General features: G+C 32.0%; 1 long non-coding RNA gene across 2 annotated transcripts; it reads right to left on the bottom strand.

The window, feature by feature from the left end:
• Positions 10,643-12,813, bottom strand: LOC107619619. Of its 2 annotated transcripts, XR_002353587.1 has the most exons (6): positions 12,710-12,813; positions 12,545-12,632; positions 11,595-11,663; positions 11,350-11,510; positions 11,013-11,120; positions 10,643-10,711 (listed from the first exon to the last, which is right to left on the bottom strand). It is a non-coding gene; the product is annotated as an uncharacterized LOC107619619 (long non-coding RNA). The 2 variants fall into 2 exon arrangements; XR_001615715.2 differs by lacking the exon at positions 12,710-12,813 and having other exon boundaries at positions 12,545-12,648.

Genomic DNA, 15,039 nt, shown 5'->3' with positions numbered 1-15,039 from the left:
TATACTATTCTGCTTTTTTTTTTTTACCATCAATAGTTAAAGCTGGAAATAAATCAAGTTAATTTATAAGTCAATTTAAATTTGACTCATAAAAAACTCGATAAATTAAGTTTATGAATTTGTGACCCAAACTTTAACATAAATTTGAGTTTATATATTAAATAAATCGAATTTAAATTTAGACTTAACTCTCAACTTTTAGGAACTCGTTATGATGACCTCCCACATGAAATTTTTTTTCGGTAAGAATTTAAGATAGATAATGCGGTTTCAGCGAATGAAGAATCAAACATAGGGTGAAGGATCTCAGACAAAGAATAATAGAATATCAACCAAGTGAGGAAAGTAAGGTATAAGAGAAGAGACAAAGAATAAACACTAAGACAGAAGCTGCTGCTAGCTGTAAATATGGAATCTAAGTTTCGAAAATACCTTCATCACTTCATTATTATCTGAGTAAAGCTAAAGAATGAAGCAAAGGCCAAATTACACAAAAGCAAACTTTTGGTGTTCTCAAAGTAATGATAGCGATAGTAATAATAATAAAAAAGAAAAAAAAAAAAGTAAAGTATCGTTTTTGTCCCAATGTTTGGGGTAAGTCATATTTGTGTCCCTAACGTTTAAATCGTCCTATTTGTATCCTTAACGTTTATAAAAGTAATTCAATGTTATTCTATTATCAATTATACTAACATATCAGATTATATTTTTCAATTATTCTCACTTGGATGTATTCATTTTCAATTAGGTCTCACTTGGATGTGTTCGATTTAATATTATACCCACTATTTGTGTTTAGATTCAATTATATCCCTAAAAAAGTGAATTATATAAATGTTGTAGGAATTAGTTTCAATATTTAATGAGCTATTTTTCGAAGTAAATCATCGATTCTATCCCAGACATTTGTATTCTAACTTCAAGAAGAGATTTTTAAAACTCAAACTAAAGCACTCATGATGTGTAATTGACGACAAGATAACATTGAATCACTTTTACAAATGTTAAGGATACAAATAGGACGATTTAAACGTTAGGGACACAAATTGGATTTACCCCAAACGTTGGGGACAAAAACGATACTCGACACAAAAAAGAAATTAATAAAATCAATAGGTTCAGTTTTTCTTATACAAATCCTTTTAAAATGAGTGGATTATATTCTCAGATAAAGTAGTAGAGTAATGTTTTCTTTTTTCTCAAATCAATACTAATTTATTGGTTAATATATAGTTGAATAAGCTAAGTTTCACCATATTTTATCATGAGATATAAAAATGCTATTTTAATATATAGCAAAAATCAAATTTCATTAAACTTGATGAGTTAAATTCAACCATCATACATGATTTTAAATAATGAAAACACTACCTAGTTAAATAATTTTTTAAAATATTGGCTAAGAGAATAATTTTTTTTCTTTTAAATCTTTCGATCACACGAAAAACTTTAAATAATAATTTTTAATTTGTACTCTTTTTAAAGTTTTTTTTTTGTTAGTATTTTTAATTAGGATCACTAAAATATATTTCTTGTTAGCAAGACAATAAAAACATTAGTAAGTAGAGTAAAAGCATGCAATAATGAATTGAATATGACATATACTTCCGTGTGCATTTTGAATAACATCCCAACAAACATTATTAAACACGTGCTGGAATGACAATGTGTATGTAAACCTAAATTTTATTCTCAACTTTCAAGCTAAGCCATGTTGAATCATTAGTGAGAAGAATAATGAGCAAGAATTGAATGCATTGAAGAGTGCCACCCCACACGTTGTGGTCATGAAAGTGAAACATAGCATTCATTAGATCTCACGATCAATGAACTCTAATGCTACACGTGAGATCTCACCTCTAAAGCACGGATACTTTATTAAAATAATATGTTTATATATCGGACATATTTTAGATACCATATTTATTGATATTCGTCTGATATGCGTATTTTGTGTTCATTTATGTGTTAATAAAAATTATTTTCAAACACATTTGAATATACCCTATACTTTGAAAATTACTTAAATAAGTATACAATAAATAATTTTAAAAAAATGAGATTTATCTTTTTTTATTAATTTCATATATATGTATGTACGTGTGCGTGTGATAAAGTGCGAATTATTTTAGTTCAAATTAAATATGACTTATGCACACTTATGTGTGCACACGTGTGCGTGCGTATTCGTATGTGTGTGGTGCATGTGTGTGATAAAATGCAAATTACTTCATTTCAAATTAAATATGACTCATGCACTTTAAAAAAAGAAAAACAAAAGGATAGAAGATATCTTCACATTTGTATAAGACATGTTTTATTTCCCTCTCCGATCAATAGCGACTTTGCACGCTCCTAAGTTACACTTGTATTCAGAGTCATTGTATATTATATTATTGACTACAATTACTAACGATAAAGTTACACACACTAATAATAACTAACAGTACCTAAAAGTTTCTCGTGTATGTGGTTATTATAATTAGTCTAGAATCTAGAGTAATTATTATAATTAGTCTAGAATCTAGAGCAATCTATCTATAGATATATACTATAGGTATTTGCGGTGCAATTTGGTTCGGTTATTGAAAAAAAAGTCATCCGATCCAATTTTATATTTATTTTTCGGTTCGATTTGGTTCGGTTTTTTATCAACACCAACCAAACCAATTGAAATCGGTTTGGTTCGATTCGGTTTTTCGATTTTTCAAATAATTCAAAAAAATATCCTGATCTAAACTTCTATCCATACCCTAAAATCAAATACCAGAGCAGAACTCAAATCAAGAACAAATAATAAAAAACCAAAATAACAGATGATCAGTAATCAAAACCAAAGAAGTAATCAGATCCAGAATCCTAAGCAAAACTCAAAACAGAACACACAATCAAAATAAAGAAGTAATCAGATCCAAAACCCTAAACAAAACTCACAACCAAGAACAAATAATCAGTAATCAAAGCTAAAAATCAAAATAACAAATCAGAACGGATACAAGTATCAGATCAGAATCCAAAAACGAAACAACAAATAGTCAGATCCAACAAATTTAGAACTGCGATTCAGAGATGCGAAGAGCCAGCGAACTATTATTGAAAACGACAGTGTGGAGGACGACGCTGGGAGGACAACGGGAGGAAGACGATGGGAGCAGATGGCGGCTTCTGTGCGTGGAGGAAGGGCGGCTTCTGTGCGTGGAGGAAAGGCGGCGCCGAGGAGAGGGAATCGCGATGAGGAAGAGAAGGAGAGAAAGGGCCGCGCCGAGAAGAGGGAAGCACGAAGAGGAAGGCCACCGCGAGGGTGCTGTCCGGCGACGTCAGGGGATTAGAGGACGACGGCGTGTGAGGGTGGGATGTAGAAGTGGAAAAAGAGAGTGGAGAGTGGGAAAGAGGAGAGATTTAGGGTTCCTAAGTGGCGCTGTATCTTGCTGGAAGGGGGTGGGGTTTGGTTTTTAGAGGGTTTTTTAATAAACCGGTTCAGTTCGGTTTGATTAGGATTTTTCAAATTAAAATCGAAAACCGAACCGAACCGAAAAAATGCAAAATATCATTTTTTCGATTTTTTTCGATTTTCGATTTGTTCGATTATCGATTTTTTCGGCTCGGTTGATCGATTTTGTTCGGATTGAATCGGTTTTGAGTATGTGTGTGGTGCATGTGTGTGATAAAATGCAAATTACTTCATTTCAAATTAAATATGACTCATGCACTTTAAAAAAAGAAAAATAAAAGGATAGAAGATATCTTCACATTTGTATAAGACATGTTTTATTTCCCTCTCCGATCAATAGCGACTTTGCACGCTCCTAAGTTACACTTGTATTCAGAGTCATTGTATATTATATTATTGACTACAATTACTAACGATAAAGTTACACACACTAATAATAACTAACAGTACCGAAAAGTTTCTCGTGTATGTGGTTATTATAATTAGTCTAGAATCTAGAGCAATCTATCTATAGATATATACACACGTAGTATATTATAGTGAAATGGAAAAAAGAAAACGGGTGGCAAGAACAACGAGTGTTTTGGTAGTTATATCCGACATTTTGCATCCTTCAAATTGTGAACAAATGTGTGGTTTCCTCGATGTTAAATGGGTTAATGACTACTCACATTCGGAAATAAAAATTCAAGGGGGAAATATTTTAATTTCTCCCAAGCTGTCAGATCAATTAGGTAATAATACATGACATTATGATATGTATTGTAAAATTAATAAATAAAGATGATAAGTGATTGTAAAATTAAAATAGATATCACACTCTAAATATATTATATATATCACAGTAATACATACATATATATTTGATGGTTATACTTGAACTTAAGATAGGAAGTTAAATCAAGTTAGCTCAAAATTTAAAGGTTTAGATTCTGTTTTTACTGAAATTAAAAATGTAGGAGATTTTTTCGTTTTGTCTCATGCACAGAAAAGAAATAGAGAAGAGAAGAAGAGAAAGAGGCTAGCATATATCCTGGTTCGAATTTCAAGTGTCATGAATTCTACGTCCAGTCTCCACCACAAACCATGGTGGAATTTTTCACTATAATCCACTGATTACAATCACTAATACAATTAAATTACAACCTAATTCAACTAGTATTTATCCCTAAGTTTTTTTCACCAAAACTTAGCACTCAAAGTGCTGTCCCAACTTGGAAGGAGAATCTAGACAGATTCAATCTCACCAAGTAGTGGTAACCCAACTTGGCAAGGCGAACTAATCTTAGTTCTACAACCCAATTACACAAAAATTCAGTGGCTCTTTTGCATCACTCTTGTCTTTTCTCTCTTGGCTTTTACAACTCACATGATTAGTCTTTTTCTCAATACAGAAAATAACACAGGACAGCCATAACAATGAAAATAAGAAATTAAGCTTGAGTAGAAGAAAAAGATTTCAGCTTAGTAGTTGAGATGATGCTCTTCATGTTTTCTATTCTTTTTCTTGTCTTTAATGTTGGAATGAGGCTCCTTATATGTCTTCAGCTTGCCTTCAAATTTTGCCTTTTCAATTTCTTGTACTAGCTGCCGTTGGAGTTGTCTCAGCTGGCATGCAGTCCTTCTTCACCATGCTCCACTAACTCTGCTGATTTAGGAACTCGTCCACCACCTCTGTTGCCTTTGCTTTGCTTTCTTCCTTGGCATGAACTCGTTTTTCATTTTGCTCCATTACCCCTGCTGCTACTGCTCTTTGCAAGTTTGTGTTTTTCTCAACCATGATCGAAATATTGCTTCTATTGATGTCCTTGGGATAGTGGAGATGTCCTTGTGTCCTTCTTGCTTTCCCAGAGACATACTTATCCTTGCTTTGTCCAGCTGTCCTCACTTTTTATTTAGCAAAGACATAACCTTCTATTTGCTGAATGGTGTTATGATAAGGAGCTTTGGGCTTGTTTATTTTCTTGAAATATTAAGGAACACACGAGCTACATTGTTTGGCTGTGAGGGAAGTGATGGGCCTGTAACATTAACATACTCATTAAGTAATATTGGGCTTTTGACCCATCATATATTAGCCCAAAATCAACTTTAGTTTAACAATCTCTCCCTTGATGACAAACATGATAAAATAGGGTAATTGAAATTAAAAATTAATTTGAATGAGTTGAGAGCACTTCCCTTTGATAACATTCGGATTGTGAATTGCTCCCTCTTGATGCTAGCATTACTCCCCCTTAATTATGGTTTCCTCTGGAATTTATACAAAGCATCCAAAACACCAATGCAATATGACATAGAAATAATGAGTAACAGCAATGAAGTGACTAAAAACATCACTTGATAACAACTGTTCCAAAAGTCACAGAGTCATCAATTTTAACTAGATTTCTATGCCAATCCTGCCAATCCTAACATTCTTTTTTTCCCCCTTTTGTCATCAAGGGAAAGAAAAAAAAAACCTGCACAAAATTTGTTAGTGGCTAAGGCAAACAATGTAAGTAGCAGAGTAGTTTAAGGTTTGTAGAGTCATCCAAAAAATTAAAAAGAGTTCAAACAGAAAATGAGCCATAGTCACAGAAAAGATGAAAATATCTAGGCATCAGAGTTGGATTCATCAGAGGTTCCATCATCATCTCCCTCATTGTCAGTAATTGTGAGTCCAGTCTCTATGTCCTCCACAAAGTCCCTCAGAATCCTAATCCTTCCTTTGGTTTTCTTGAGTGAATTTTCTTCCGTGACTTGATTCCTCTTGTGCTCGGCTCCATGAGTGAGGAGAAGGTCTGTGAGATTGATGAACTCCTCAAGCACATTTTTCAGAATGCGTGTCATGATCTTGACCGTGGTGGAGGTTGAAGGGGGAATCAGAGGATCCTCATCAACAGATGGAACATCAGTGCTGTCATCAATTTGGCGGCGTCTTGGTGCTGTTTTCTTTACTGCACCACCCCCTTTGATGTATGAGTTACAATCTCTAAAAATCTCAACCCCAAAATCAATGTTATAATATTAAATTTTTTTTGTAAGAATTATTGCATAAGGTAAAACATTTTTAGTACTGACACAAGCATGCATGTGTCGCACTAACAAGTAAGCAAATGAAATTGGGATTTTAGAGAGAAGAGCAAACAAAACCAGTATGTCACAAAAGGATACTCGCTAAAAAGAGCTACTCTGAGGCAAGATAATATGATTCACAATCCTGTGTAGCTGGGCACGGATTGGATCAAGAGACTTATGAGTAGGAGTGGTACCTTCTAGGAGAGGAATATTGACGCACACAGTACTTAGGACTTCAAAATAAGACACATTGAGAGTTTCGTCCTACTTACCCTGTCCTGATAATCTAGCGCTTTGCTAATCTTGGATGCATTGCACCTACACTAAAGGGAGCACTCCGCCAAGATGAAAAGCAAAGTTTTGAGTTCAGAAGTTGGGTTCAGCATATAGAGTCAAGGTTATAAATCATCATCTCTTTCATGGTTTACTGTTTGTATTTCTGTTTCAATGATGTATCTTTCTTTGTTTTATTTGAGTAGTAAAAGGCAAGAAAGAAAGGCATTACGTAAAAGTCATTGAGTGAAAAAGGCTGAGAGAAACACTTGAGAGAAAAGGCAAGAATGATTTTAGATTTCTTTTGGTTATATTTCTATTTTGTGTTTTGTACCTGAGAGGTATCCTTTACTAAGTTGGGTAAGCACTTAGTGTGTCAAGTTTAGGTAGTTACATAACCAAATCAAGTTTATGTTGAAGCTTGATGTGTCTCAGATAGGATTATGTTAAATCCTAGAAAATTGGCGTATGTAATACTTAAAAGATAGTGAAAATTCCACATATATTATGGTAGAGATTGGATGTAGGTTGCATTGCACAAGACAACTGAATCAGGATATTTGACTATGTCACTTTCTTCCTTTTTGCTCTGATTTTGTAGTTTTATGAGACAATAAAATTATCTCCTGCATAATTCACTGCACAAACTAATCAGAAGCCTGAGTACAATTTTTGAGTTAAGACTTTATTAATCAAAGTTAAAGAAGATCATAGATTCAACTCTTCTTCTTTAGGCCATCAAAAACCTTCATATTATTTGCACAATCTTACGTAACTTTAGTTTATGTTTATAGTATTTTTTGTGTGTCTATGATCTCACAAAACAAGTTTATTTATAGGTATTTTTTATCAAACAATAATAATATGTTAAAGAAGTCGTAATTGACAATAATGGATGTATAATTTTTAAAATGGACTAGGAAAGACAATTAGGCTTGATGTAAGTTATAGACATCTACTTTTATAACACGTTTTTTAGATGTTCTTACGAAATATACCTCGTTAAAATCTTACTAAAAAAATTCAATAAAAAAATTTAATAAAAAAAAGTACAATATTCTTTTGTAATAAAAAATATCTCATTAAAAATCTTATAAAAAAAATCAATAGAAATAAAAACTTTATCAATGAAAAACGGGTATAGTCTCTCTCCTAATTAATAACACCCCTTATTAATATATTGAAGTCGATGCATTCCGATATGGTGTACCAATTTTTTAAAGGAGAATGTCGGAAGTAACTTTATGAATAAATATGCTAAGTTATCACTTGAACGAATCTGTTGAACGTCAATTGTTCCTTGATTTTGAAGACTGTCTATGAAGAAGAACTTAAAAAAATATGCTTCATTCGATCACCTTTAATGTATCCACTTATGAGTTGAGTAATATACGTCGCATTATCTTCATACAATGTTGTTGGAGCTATGTTCTTATCAGAAAACTCACATTATGATTGAATATATCCACAACTAGAAAATTGCTTAATACAGACAGATTTGGTCTTTATTACAGACGGATTTTTGGTTATCGACGAAATTACCGACAGATTTTTACTATTTACCGATAGATTTTTTCTCGGTAAATTCTCCCCTCCATTTTCCTGGAACGTCGAACTTTCCGACGGATTTTCCTTCACTAATTAGAGACAGATTTTTTGACGGATTTTTCGTCGGTAATTAGAGACAGACAGATTTTCCGACAGATTTTCCGTCGGTAATTAGAGTCTTGGAAAACCATTCCAAACTCTGAATACAGACAGAAAATTCGTCTGTAAATCCGTCAATAAGATAAAATAGAATTTTTTTAGATTTTTCATTGCAAAATAAACTTGTTTTTATACAAAATAAATATAAATTTAATAAATATAAATTTTTATCTAATTTGTATTCGAATATTTATAATATTTAAAAAAATAAACAACTTCATCGTATTATCAAACTAAAGAAAAGTACTATAAACAAGAAGTCAATATAATTCAAAACATAAACAAAGTATATTAATACATCAACTATAATAATAAGTAACAACCATACATCAACAAAGTGTACTGATACATCAACTATAATTCAAAACAAATACCACTGAAAAAAAGAAAACCTATAAAATTTGTACTGTAGCATACACTAAAGGTGTATAACACAATCTGCTTTTGTAGCTAACCACTATCAGAATTAGTCTAAATATAAACATAAACCTAATCTAGAATTAAACTAAATATAGAGAGTATAATCTCTAAGCAACATTGGTGAACGAATTAGCATACCAACTGCCAAAATGTCCATGGAAGATTCAATTGCTGGAGTAACATACTTGAACTCCGGCACATCATTAGTTCGAAGTCTATGTTCAAATTCGACCGACATTCCTATAATTTTTATTTTCTTGAGAGAAGTGAGAGTTTTGAGTCCTTCAGGAATCGTTCTCAGCTTCTCACAGCCATCAATAAGCATATCAGAATTTAACACATGCAAGCAATGAAAACAAATCTAATAAGCATCGACATTAATGAAAGACAATAACTGATAGGAAGAGGAATCAGAAAGAACGTAGCGGTAAAACCTACCTTTAACTTTGTAAGAAAGCTCTTCAGAAATGAGGGCGCCAAAACCAGTATATGTAGTAGTGGAAACAGAGTATATCTTCTTCTTAGCCTCTTCCTCACTACATAGTCAGCAGAAAACTCAAAAATCAAAACAGGAGGAAAGAAAAAAGAAGCGAATTAGGCATTGAGATTGAAAAAGAAGGACCTTCCAGGAACTTGAGCTAGCTGTTTCATATGTTATTTATATAAGCTTTCTCTTGATCCGATCTTGAATAATTCCATTAACCATATGAAATGAATAGTTTGATGAGGAAATAATTTTGCTACACTTGACCACCATTTTCCCACACACCAGGCCTGAAAAACAGCACATTACTGCATATGAAAATCATGTAAATATTTTAAAGCTCATGCCTTCCAAGAAGAACCTCTGAATTTACAGCACCTAGAGCAAGCTGAAACAAAAAACACAGTTTATTAACATCAACTGATATTTGTCAAAGTAATTAGATTTATGAGATCGTTTACGTTATTGATAGGGCACAAAATTAGTGCTGTTAATCTCATTCTAATCAGTCACAGAGTAATTTCAATCTATGTACTTAGCACATATTGAAAGAACATACAGATTGTTTTTCTTTTGCATATCTCTCGATCACTTCCTGGTAGCGAGCCAATGCCTGAAAATCATTAAGAGTCAAAACACTGTAAGGATCTCGAGATAAACCATAAGCCACGATTGAGTAAAGTAAATAGTAATCTTTCTATATTCTGCTTCAAATTGGTGTAGCTCATTCTACAATGTGTTCTGTTAAAATCATAGAAGTCAGAACAAAGTTAAGATATTGATAACCTACACCTGAAGGGAAAAAGAGAATCCACTTAAGACTATGTAAATTACAGGAAAAGTAAAACATCCAAGAGCATATTGAGGTGGGACATATTACAATGCCTATATATGAACACCTTTATACTTTTTTGCCGCTGAGCAAGATGAAGACCATCAATTATTGATGCATGGTTTAGTGCATCGGAAAAGACGGCAATCTTTTCATCGTCGGCAGTCACATTTTTTCCAGCTAAGAGAGAACCAGTACTTTCTATTGTTGTCATCAAGGCCATCTTGGCAGCAAACCCTGTGGGACAAAGAAGGCAATCCTATAGCATGGAGGTTAAACCAAAAATGGGTTAGCAGTTGACTTATTGTCCAGACTTAAGAAGTGGCCAACCTCATAATATGTTCCTTATTATCACAATGTTCATATATAATATACAAGCATTAAATCAAGCATTAAATCACTACAATAACAATACCTGTTGAGTTGCTCTTTCCTGCAGATATCAAAATCATGTTAAGGGCTGACTATGATGCTCAACACTAACCTGAAAATTGGAAACTAAAAGCCCTTTATCACAGGTTGAAGCTTATCAAATCCATTTATGTTTTCCTTCACCAAATTGAAAAAAAAATGAACCAACAAAAAGTAGAATAAAAATTTGAACCTCTATCTGAGCACCTAGGTTAGCGTAAAAAATATGGTACCAAAGTAAGTAAATAAATAAATAAATAATTATAATGGAAATTAAAAAGAAAAAATTAGTATGATTTATGAGTGAAGTTTTGACATGGAGTCTCTAGATCTAAATTAGAAAAATATTCATAAATAGGTGTAAGCAATGGTACCTCAATTAACTTAGCAGCATTCTTGAATCCACGAGCCATTGTGTCCATTTCAACAATGTGAGCTATGAACAAGTCTTCAACATCTGTACAGTTGTGCTTTCTCTCCGCCTAAATTATTTGGAAGAGAAAAGGATTAAATTGGAACTATTCGGATTAGTATACACTATTTCATAGTTTGTATATGTGCATAGATACTGTTTCATGACTTAAACATGCAGTAATTGTTGTCCATGACTTAATTGGAATGTTGCCACACTTCTACACCTCAATGAAAGATTCTTTAGTATTTTATGACATTCCATAATCATAAGAAACTAAAATAAACAAGATTTATTACCACATATAATGAAGATGGTTCGGTTGTGTATAGTTGTAGGAGATCCTTAACAGTGTGAATTCCATGGGAAGAGACCCGCTTGTGGATTTTTCCATCCTTTGCAATTTTCTCCAAACGCCATATATCATCATTCAGGTATGGAGGGTAGTGTTTCTTGTAAGCTACAACAAAAGACATCACAATATCACATGTCATTTTGTGCACAATGATCACAGATGAAATAATTATTCAGTTTTAAGACTCACATTCTCCACTATTCTTTGACGAAGGTCTTTAGCAAGAGCTACCACTTCATCCAAGTTTTCGTTAGCTTCCTATGACAAACTCAATAGGTGCAATAATCAGAAGCAGAGCATTATTAATTAATCAATGACAAACTATGACAAATTTAAAAGATTGAGTGGTCACCTCCAAAGTTTGTCCATCAAGGGATATATCCCTATCGTGGAAGCACCAAAAATCAACACCAAGTTTGTCTATAAACTCAAAGTTTGCTCTCACTGTGTATATTAAGTATTCTCATATGCACTAGCTATTATATTATATATTAATGCCCTAAATTATGGCAGAAGAGATTCGTGAAATCATAGATTAAATGTAAGAAATTAGTGTATACCAAAGTAAATAAATAAATAATTACTTTTGCTTGTAAAAACTCAGAATATTAACAAATTTATTTAAAATAAAATTAAAAACATCTTCCTTATTCATTGGTAGTGCCTACTCTTACTGTTGCTGCAGAAATTAGAACCAGAGAGAACCAAAATTAGAACCAGAAACAGAACAAGAAATTAGAAAAGAAGCAAGAACAAAATTAGAATAGATAGAACAAAAAATTAAAACCAAATTAGAACAAAACCAAAATCCATAACAAAAAATCAGTACAGAAATCAATGGCGGTGAATCGGACGAGATGCGGCAAAGCTCGACGAAAAACGGCAAACTGGAGGAGAGGCTGGCTTGGAAGTGGCAACTAATGCTCATAGAAGTTAGAATACAGTGTTATAGTAACTAATGAAATGAAATACATGCTTACATGAATCTTTTTCAGTCCATCCTCCGTGGAAGCTATTTTATTGTTCTCCCATGATGAAATGGATGAAAGCTTCTTCTGAGTTCTGCGAAACAAATTGATCCAAATCTGCAAAAATAGCTTGTTAGTTAATATGAAGAATGACATAGCTTTAGGTCTTACTTGTTCTCTGCTCTTGATTTCTCACTTTCTTCCCAAGCTTTGATCATTGACATCCTCTTCTCTGTTGCAACTCTTGCAAGCACAGCATCTGAATACAATCTCAGTATGAAAATAAATTCACATAAAAATAGAATTCGAGATTCATCCACATACACTAATACATACCTTTGTTGACAGAGCCCTCAGAGGGTTAACGAAGCAAAGTAGGATAAACCTAAAATCGGCATAGAAAATTGAGCCATACGTAATAGAATCGCAAAAACAAAATGACGTTTGTTGTTTAGTCATGTTCTATCGTGGTAAGTCAGAGCTAATTCAACACTTAGTTCACTTGATTCAGTACTAGAAAGGGTCCAGGGACCAATATGGTGTTCAAAACTGAATCTCGGGAACCAATATAGGTAATTTTGAATTTGAGGGACTAAAAATGGTGAAACCTGTGAATCTAAAGGACCACTTTGAAAATTTAGTCAAAATATTTAGCACTACATTATATATCATTGACAATCATTTCTCTTCGATTCCATTTTTATCCCGTAAAGACATAGTTTATTGAGATCTCATCATTTTGACAATTTTCAAGTACCTAAACACCATTCGATGTTTTGATTATGTCATGAATTTAAACAACTACAGGTGTCCCAACTATGTTCTTGTCCTTCTCAACAGGAAGAGTATTTGTCTTTTTATCACAATTTGCCGTATTCTTTTACCAAGATTTTTATCTTTAGAATTGACTGGTCTACTATGCTTTTAGCACTATTTGCATTATTGACCATTTGTCCAACAGGTATATCAATTTGAATTGGAGCATGATATATAGAATTTTGTTATCCTTTTGTATTGAAAAATGTATCAGGCTATTCATTTACAATTTTCTGTAAATGTATAATCTTTTGAACTTCTATTTCATATTGTCTTGATCAAAGATACAAGTGTATTAACGAAAATGCATTCCAATTTAGCTATTTTTTATCTAATTATTATCTCCTCATCATGTTAAAAACATTATCTCATTAATGTGATCATTTACAAATCAAACTTTAACTACATCTCCCGTTGTATTTCTAGATACCTTATAATAGAAGGAAAATCATATCCAATATATATTCTCAATTTTTTTAGGCCCCATTTTGGTACAATTAGGTAGATCAATTGAAACATATATCGCAATCCAAATATTCTTAAATAGGATATATTTGGCTGTTGATCAAAAGCCAATTGTAAATAAGAGAATTTGTGATAACTTATCCTTAAACGAATAAGTGCTGCAATATGTAAAATAGCATGTCCCAAGCAGAAATTGAGAGATTTATTTTCATAAGTAAGAGTTTAACAATCAATTGGAGACATTTAATTAATGATTTTGCTAACTCATTTTGTGTATGAATATGAACTATTAGATGTTCAATACTTATACCAGTAGCCATACAATAAGTATCAAATGCTTTCGGAAGTAAATTCGCCAGCATTATCAAGATAAATTGTTTTTATTGGATTTTCAAGAAATTGTACTTTTAATTTTTATAATTTGTGCAAATAATCTCGCAAATGCTAAGTTACAAGATGATAATAAGCATACATGAGACTATTTTGAAGATGTGTTTATTAGAATGATAAAATATCTAAAAGTTTCACATGCTGGATACATTGATCTATATATATCACCTTGAATCCACTCAAGGAATTTATAGGATTCAAATTCAATCTTTACTAGTAATGGCCTTATAATTAATTTTTTCTAAAGACATGCAGTACAACATAACTCACTGGATTGAAGAATTTTATTGTTCTTCAATAAATACCCTTGTGAGTTTTCAATGATCATTTGCATCATTGTTGCTCCAAAATGACCAAATTGATCATACTAAATGGTGAATTCATTTGGACTAGTAAATTTTGGTATTTTATTTTGTTGAAAATTGAAGATTTTATTTTGTTATATAGTTTGTTGAAACTTGAAATTGAAACAAAAAGATAACCCCACATTCTCTCTAATTTGTCCTACATGACAATAATCAAGTGGAGTCCTAAATTATATTTAGCTTGTCATACATTTTCATGTATTATTTTATTTTTAAAACAATGAAAATTATAGTATAACTAGTACTAATACCAGTTGTTAATAAAGAGTCATTTTTCTAAATAACATTGCAAGTTAAATATGATTGTAATATTAGCACTGTTTATATTAATAAATTTTGGTATTTTATTTTGTTACAGTGTGTTAAAACTTGAAAATAAAATAAAAAATTCCAAAATATGATTGTAGTATCAGCAAATTTTGGTATTTTATTTTGTTGAAAATTTAAGATTTTACTTTGTTATATAGTGTGTTAAAACTTGAAATTAAAACAAAAAGATAACCTTGCATTCTCTCCCTAATCTATCATACATGACAATAAATGGAGTCTTGAATTATATTTGGCTTCTTATACATTTTCATGCATTCTTTTATAGGCAATTTACATAAATAAATCAATCATGTTTTAAAT

Source organism: Arachis ipaensis, chromosome B09, assembly GCF_000816755.2.
Source record: "Arachis ipaensis cultivar K30076 chromosome B09, Araip1.1, whole genome shotgun sequence".
NCBI classification, from domain to species: domain Eukaryota; kingdom Viridiplantae; phylum Streptophyta; class Magnoliopsida; order Fabales; family Fabaceae; genus Arachis; species Arachis ipaensis.
This window is presented reverse-complemented; position numbering and strand designations above follow the sequence as displayed.